Source organism: Telopea speciosissima, unplaced genomic scaffold (genome assembly GCF_018873765.1).
Source record: "Telopea speciosissima isolate NSW1024214 ecotype Mountain lineage unplaced genomic scaffold, Tspe_v1 Tspe_v1.0475, whole genome shotgun sequence".
Lineage (NCBI taxonomy): Eukaryota > Viridiplantae > Streptophyta > Magnoliopsida > Proteales > Proteaceae > Telopea > Telopea speciosissima.
Genome location: NW_025317811.1, coordinates 14,512 through 22,925, shown reverse-complemented (window position 1 = coordinate 22,925; position 8,414 = coordinate 14,512). Strand labels below are relative to the sequence as shown.

The following is an 8,414-nucleotide window of genomic DNA, read 5'->3' as shown; positions in this document are numbered from 1 at the left end:
ACTTAAAAAAGAAATATAAATACATAAAGGGGAAAGTTTTCATGCATGGCTGTGCAAGCCGTGCATGTGAGAGGGTGGGAGTTTCAAGGCTTTAATAGGGGTAGAGGATTTATGATTTTTTCAACTCCATGTGAGAGGAGACATGACCATGCATGCTTACACAGCCATGTATGAAATCTTTGGCCAATAAATAAAAATAAAATGAAAGGATCACATGGTGCATAGACAAAGTATCTAAGCAAGCTAGAAGCTAGCTTGTACAACTTTAGAGCTCATATCACATAACCACGACCTAAAGGCTCATATCTCCCAAATAGATTTTAATAAAACTGTTATGTAAGTACCCCAAAGATAAATTCTAGAAACTATAAACTCACCCTAACCCATCCTAAATATCCAACAAAAATGACAAGGGAATAAGAACTAAAATAGAAAATGGTTGTATCACATCAAGGGGAGTGGGTGAATTTATAACCTCTCCCTTTAATTTTCTGAATATATATATATACCCATCTCCATTCCTTGCCTTTCAACCCTCCAAAAGTACATCTCGCACAAGCTCATAAGCCCTTCTTTTATTCTCCTTGGTTTTCAACCCTCCAAAACACAATCACCATGGAAGGAGAAAAACAAACTCCACACATTGTCATCCTACCAGCTCCAGGATTGGGTCACCTTATCCCCCTTGTTGAATTTGCCAAGAAATTCCTCCGTGACCATGATTTCTCCTTTACATTTACAATCCCAATTGACCGTTCTCCAATCAAATCACAAAAAAGAGTCTTGGATAGCCTTCCCAAATGCGTTGATACCATCTTTCTCCCCCCTGTTAACCTTCAAGACCTCTCTAGAGATTCAAGGATTGAAACCCGGATCTACCTCACAATAGCCCATTCCTTGCCTTCACTCCATGAAGCTTTTAAGGTCTTAACCGCCACAACTCCCATTGCTGCCCTGGTTGTTGATCTCTTTGGCACCGATGCATTTGATGTGGCTAAGGAATTTAATGTTCCTTCTTACATATTCTTCCCCTCGACTGCCATGGTATTGTCATTGTTCCTCCATTTTCCTGAGCTTGACTACAAGTACTCTTGCGAATATAGAGACATGTTTGAACCAGTGAAATTACCTGGATGTGTGCCAATTCATGGGTGAGATTTCGTGGACCCACTCCAAGATAAACAGAATAAGGTTTATACATGGACCTTATACCATTGCAAGCATTTCAAACTGGCTAATGGTATCCTACTAAATAGCTTTATGGGCATTGAAGAAGGCGCTATCAAGGTTTTGAAGGAGGGTGGAGACACAAGTTTGCCACCTATATATCCAATTGGGCCACTCATACAGAATAGTTGTATGAAGGATGGGCCCGATGTTTCCAGGTGCCTAAGATGGTTGAACCATCAACCCTTGGGGTCTATATTGTTTGTTTCATTTGGGAGCGGTGGTGCCCTCTCAAGGGAGCAGTTGAATGAATTGGCGTTGGTATTGGAGCTTAGTAAGCAGAGATTTTTATGGGTTGTCAAGAGCCCAAACGCTACCTACTTCAATGCCCAAAGCATTGAAGACCCTTTGGTTTTCTTGACGGAGGGTTTCTTGAAAAGGACCAAAGGAAGGGGTTTGGTGATACCATCATGGGCTCCTCAGATACAAGTTCTTAGCCATGTCTCTACTGGAGGGTTTCTCACCCACTGTGGTTGGAAGTCAACCTTAGAGAGCGTGGTACATGGGGTACCATTGATTGTGTGGCCGCTCTATGCAGAACAAAAGATGAGTGCAGTGATGCTAGTGGAGGTTGCTTTGAGGCCAAAAGTTGCGAAGAATGGGATAGTGGAGAGAGTGGAAATTGCTACAGTGGTAAAGTGCTTAATGGAAGGGGTAGAAGGGAATAGAATACGGAAAAGGATGAAAATGCTCAAGGGTGCAGCTACTAAGGTGTTAAGCGAAGAAGGATCCTCTAGAAAGTCACTCTCAGAGGTAGCCTGCAAATGGAAGTCCCAAGTGGGGATGTGAAAGCAAAGTTTTTTTCTTTATTATTATTATTTTTTTTGGTAAAAAGGTGAAAACAAAGTTCACAGATTATGATGTTTAGTTTTCCCATTATTATAAAATACAATTCAAGATTAAGGATTCTCATCATAAAATTGTCAATTAATTTGTAAAGGTTATTAGCTATATAACTCTCAACTATATTTTAGTAACTCTTTAAATAGATTATATTTGCAAATATCTTAAACCTTTTGAGGCACAGGCTGATTCCCCATAGATCATTGGATTACATCAGGGAGATAACTACTGTAATATAGAGTTAATCTCCCCCAACTCAGTTTCACGAGCTCCAACAGTAGATAATATCTTAACGTTAGTAGGCTATATTCGCCATTCCACGGTCCTAAAAGTCGGTTAACCTTTCAAGATTGGTGTGTGGTTTGTGTAATTACACTTTCATCAAAAAAATACAAAAAATCTTAACTTTAGTAGGCAACTAACCTATCACTCAACTTATGTTATGTCAAGTAACATGGTAATACTACATATTTCACATTAGATGATTTATCCCTATATAGTTAAAAGTCTGGGTCACATTAGGATACTTATTAGTTAGAATAGAGTCCAAATTTGAGTTTATTTTTTAAGTTGAGGTACAAAAAAGTGATTAGAGGGCGGGTCTTGGGGCCATGTAAGGTGCTCCATTATGACTTAGTGGTTGTGGGTTCGAATCGAGAAAACACCTATCCACAAAGCTGGGGTAAGGTTGCATATGTATCTTGATAATGTAATGAGAATTTAATGTCCACCCCTCCTTACCAAGATGCCCCAACGTGTTTCTCCTCCCTCCACTCTCTCAATGTCTCTTCATCTTCCCAATAACCCCCCCCCCCCCCAACATCTCTCTCCCTCTTCTATTCCTCCTATCCTATTTATATTTGTGATTTAGTTTGAAAAGACTTGGTGAATACCTTATACCTTTTACCTTTGGTTCTGCTTTAACTATAAGTCCCATTGTGAGTTTGAGTTTTTCTAGTGGTAAGAGTCCCTCACTTGTGTGAATGAGTACCCAGCAAAGAGACCCCAAGGACATGACAACTATATAGAACTAGGTAAAGTAAATTTTGATCGTATAGATTCTTCCTCCCAGGTTGCATGAATTGGACATTTGGATTTACCCATTGCTTTAATTATAAGTCCCATTGTGAGTATGACACTCAGGCAATGTCATTGGACTACCCATGCCATAAATAGGAGATTTTAACCTTCAATCCCCACTCCCCAATTCCTTGCAGATTTCGTCGGCCAATCTAGGTCCTCAAAACATGATCTTTTTATGTGAGAGTTCAATCGATATCCATTCAGTGTCACTGGACTCCACTTGCCAAGAATAAATCTTTAAAACCATCAAATCATCTTTTCACCTAAAACTATGTTTGACTCGATCCCTATTTAGGGTACGTAGACAGTTTGACGAAGTTATGTTCAAGTTTAATCCACTTACATAATATTTCTTATTTTTTTGTTTCATTCATGTCAATTTTATATGCTTTTTAACTTCATCGTGATAGCTTGTACATTATATAGTTAGTGTACATAGCTTTACATCCTTTATTTCTTTTAGATTTTTATCTCCATAAGGATTATTATAGCTTGTACCTTCAATTATATTTTCTAACCTAGCAACCTAGATTACGATTAGCTCTTTTATTGCTTTTACTATGCATGCTAATATGCATGACTAGTAAGGAATAGTTTAAATAGAAGACAACCAGCCTCCATCTAGGCAGACTGGGTGTTTAACACCTTCCCAACCAGCAACCTTGAACCGTCTCCAGAGATCTAGGTAGACCAATGTCATTCAGTGGACTTTATTTTCTACCCCAAAAAAGGGAAAGGGGGAGAAATTTACTGATCCTAAACCTTTATCTAGATGACAACACCCTAAAAATTCTTTCCCCTTCCTTCTGATCAAAGAGGGGAACCCTAGCACCAGCGTGGGAGCCAATGAGAGTACACGTAAGGACATCAACATGGATGTGATTTTTTATTTTAGGAGGGGAAGGGAGTACTTTCACATCCTCTTGTGTTTGGGTGCAGGATAATGCAACTAGACAACATTATTTTTCCCTTAATATTAATTATATTTAATTTGCATGATCATTAACGGGTTATGATTGTCCTTATGTTTTTACTTAAAATGTACTTTACTAGGAACATGACTGGTCATCTTGTTCATATGGTCTTCATGTCATGTATTCTTTGAAATCTTAATTCGTTCTATTTTCTACCTTATTATGTAATTCCATAATAGAAGGGAGATCTTCAAAACTGTATCTGGAAGACTTAATAATTAAAAAATAAAATAAAAAGCACTCGAATTAGTTACTCAAAAAGTCTGAAGTTGTGATCCTTAAAATATCTTTCAGTGGGTCCTGCCGAACTAGGGTGATGAGACATGAATTAAAGGCCGATTGGCTTGGGACAAAACATTCTCTAGAAGAATACTGACGTCCAAGTGGTAGCATTAGTGATGGAATCACCATTCACCATGCATGCATTAAGATTTCGTCTCGATTTCTTGTGAAACTGAAATATTTTGATTGAGATTTAAAACCCTAACGTATATTACACAGCCAGACAATATTCTTTCTGAATTAATTATTCATAGAGTCTGAAGTTGCAGCTATCGAAATCTCCTAGCAAAACATCTAATCCTTAAAATATCTTTCAGTAGGTCCTGCCGAACCAAGGTGATGAATCGTGAATTCATGAACCGATTGGTTTAGGACAAAACATTTTCTAGAAGAATATTGACGTCCATATGATAGCATGAGTAGTGGAATCACCATTCACCAAGCATGCATTTAGAAGCATATGCTTCTAGAGTGATACAAATTAGATGTCATTATGTCTAAGAAACTACGTATTTAGTTAGCTCTTCTTATTAATTTCTAATTAATGTCATAACTCATAATGTTCTCTTACCGTACCTAAGATACTTCTATAACCTATGGCATACAAAAAAAACCTTATCTTACCTAGGATATTTCTATAATGGATTTTCCATTATAAATTTTAAAACAAACGAGGAAGTTGCAATATATCATCCACACGCTCTAAAATAAATACATAAAATTAATTGGGTCATTGAGTGTATAATCCATACTCAACGAAATAAATAAATTGAATCATTTAACTAGATTATGTAATTCACTAGCACCACCAAGGTTGCTCTATTGAAACCTAGTGGTCGTAGGCTTGAACAAGGAAACAGCCTCTTCACAAAGAAGTGAGTGTAAGACTATGTATATATCTCTCCCGAGACTCTATAATAGTGGTTTATCGAAGAAAAAAAAAAAAAAAAAAAAACTCTATAATAGTGGGACCCATGTGGACTGGATACACCCTCTTTTAAATCCAATAGCACAAAACTAAATTAATTGATCACATAAAGTGGGTTTGCATCTAGGCAGCCAAAATCATGAGTTACACAACTCTTACAGTTCTTATTCAGTAATGTCCCTTTCCTAATAATAAAAAATAAAAATAAAAAAAGAAAAGAAAGAAGGAATTGTTACAGCCAAGTTCAGTAGTCGTGTAAGAGACTACCTCTACCCTTCTTAAAAAAAAAAAAATAAAAATAAAAATAAAATGAAAGGATCATATAGTGTATAGACAAAATATCTAAGCAAGCTAGCAACTGGCTAGTACAACTTAGGAGCTCATATCACATAACCACCACCTAAAGGCTCATATCTCCCAAATAGATTTTAAGAAAACTGTTATGTAAGTACCCCAAAGATAAATTCTAGAAACTATAAACTCACCCTAACCCATCCTCAATATCCAACAAAAATGACAAGGAGATAAGAACTAAAATAGAAAAAGGTTGTATCACATCAAAGTGGAGTTGATGAATTTATAACCTCTGCCTTCAATTTTCTGAATATATATAAACCCATCTCTATTCCTTGCCTTTAAACCCTCAAAAATTACATCTCGCACAAGCTCATAAGCTCTTCTTTTAATTCTCCTTGGTTTCCAACCCTCCAAAACACAATCACCATGGAAAGAGAAAAACAAACTCCACACATTGTCATTCTACCAGCTCCAGGATTGGGTCACCTTATCCCCCTTGTTGAATTTGCCCAGAAATTCCTTTGTGACCATGATTTCTCCATTACATTTAATGGTTCTCCAATCAAATCATAGAAAAAAGTCTTGGATAGCCTTCCCAAATGCGTTGATACCATCTTTCTCCCCCCCCCCCCCCGTTAACCTTAAAGACCTCTCCAAGGATTCAAGAATTGAAACCCGGATCTACCTCACAATAGCCCATTCCCTACCTTCACTCCATGAAGCTTTTAAGGTCTTAACAGCCACAACTCCCATCGCTGCCTTGGTTGTTGATCTCTTTGGCACTGATGCATTTGATGTGGCTAAGGAATTTAATGTTCCTTCTTACATATTCTTCCCCTCAACTACCATGGTAATGTCATTGTACCTCCATTTGCCTAAGCTTGACGACAAGTACTCTTGCGAATATAGAGACCTATCTGAACCAGTGAAATTACCTGGATGTGTGCCAATTCAAGGGAGAGATTTCTTGGACCCACTCCAAGACAGACAGAATAAGGTTTATACATGGACCTTATACCATTGCAAGCGTTTCAAATTGGCTAATGGTATCTTGCTAAATAGCTTCAAGGGCATGGAAGAAGGCGCTATCAAGGCTTTGAAGGAGGGTGGAGATACAAGTTTGCCACCTATATATCCAATTGGGCCACTCATACAGAATGGTTGTATGAAGGAAGGATCCGATGTTTTCAGGTGCCTAAGATGGTTGAACCATCAATCCCTGGGGTCTGTATTGTTTATTTCATTTGAAAGCGGTGGTGCCCTCTCAAGGGAGCAATTGAATGAATTGGCGTTGGGATTGGAGCTTAGTAAGCAAAGATTCTTATGGGTTGTCAAGAGCCCAAATGCTACCTACTTCGATGCCCAAAGCATTGAAGACCCTTCGGTTTTTTTGCCAGAGGGTTTCTTGAAGAGGACCAAAGGAAGGAGTTTGGTGATACCATCATGGGCTCCTCAAATACAAGTTCTTAGTCATGTCTCTACCGGAGGGTTCCTCACCCACTGTGGTTGGAACTCAACCTTAGAGAGCGTGGTACATGGGGTACCATCGATTGCATGGCTGCTCTATGCAGAACAAAAGATGAGTGCAGTGATGCTGGTGGAGGATTTGGAGGTAGCTTTGGCCAAAAGTTGCGAAGAACGGGATAGTGGGGAGAGTGGAAATTGCTATGGTGGTAAAGTGCTTGATGGAAGGGGTAGAAGGGGATGTGAAAGCTCAAGGGTGCAGCTACTAAGTTGTTAAGCGAAGAAAGGATCCTCTATATTGAGAGAAAGATCATCACATCTCTTACCTGCCTTTCTCGGTTCAATATCACATGTGATAATACATGTGATATGAATCCTGATAGTTATGGAAACTCAATATCCTGGGCACTATAGATAGCACATCTCAACCATAATATTTTCCATTCAATATATTGTAAATCACTCAATATTGGGATACCAAATTTACCTTTATCTTGTAAGATATGTAAGCCATGTATTTATATTCCCATTGGGGATTATTAGCAGATTAAGGAATACAATCCAGTTCAACATGGTATCCAGAGCCACAATTGCTCCATTGAGCCAACTTTGAAAATTTTCTTTTCTTTCTCCTTCCTCTCCCTCTTGCAATGGAAGGAAGCAATAATCCTGATGTCGATGGCAGCTCCATTGTAGGCACCAACAACTTGACCGCCACTCTCCCTCTTTCTTCTTCTGTTTCTCCTCCATCCTTGAATCATGCTCATCATTACATCTCCCTCAAACTCAATTCTAAAAACTTCATCTTTTGGCAAACCCAAGTGGAGCCATTCTTGGATGGACAGAACCTATTCGGTCACATAGATGGTACAACTCCATGTCCTTCGGACCCTATTGCGGCTACCGCATGGAGAAGACAAGACTCCCTTATAAGAAGCATGTTAGTGTCCTCTCTGTCTGAGGAGGTGTTCCCTTTGATTGTTGGAAAGAAGACTAGCCGAGACATATGGCTAACCCTGCAGACTGCGTTTTCCTCTCCCTCTGAGAGCCGTTTGATGGCCTTGAATATGGCCTTGACTGATCTGGAGCAGAAATCAGATGAATCAGTGTCCGTGTTTCTCCAATGTGCGAAGTCCATAGCTGATGAACTTGCTGTCGTTGGTCATACCTTGCGGCCTGGGGCATTCAATCTCCATGTGTACAGGGGATTGAAGCCTGAATTTAAATCCTTGGTGTCTTGTCTTTTAACACGGACAGACCCGATTGCTTATGACGATCTACATACGATGTTGTTGAGTCATGAATTTCTTCATGGC

General features: G+C 38.8%; 2 pseudogenes; both read left to right on the top strand.

Moving 5' to 3' along the window:
- Window positions 1–615: 615 nt before the first annotated feature.
- LOC122648109 lies at window positions 616–2,016 on the top strand (annotated as a pseudogene).
- Window positions 2,017–6,060: 4,044 nt separating this feature from the next.
- On the top strand, window positions 6,061–7,375 carry LOC122648108 (annotated as a pseudogene).
- The last annotated feature ends 1,039 nt before the right edge of the window (window positions 7,376–8,414 follow it).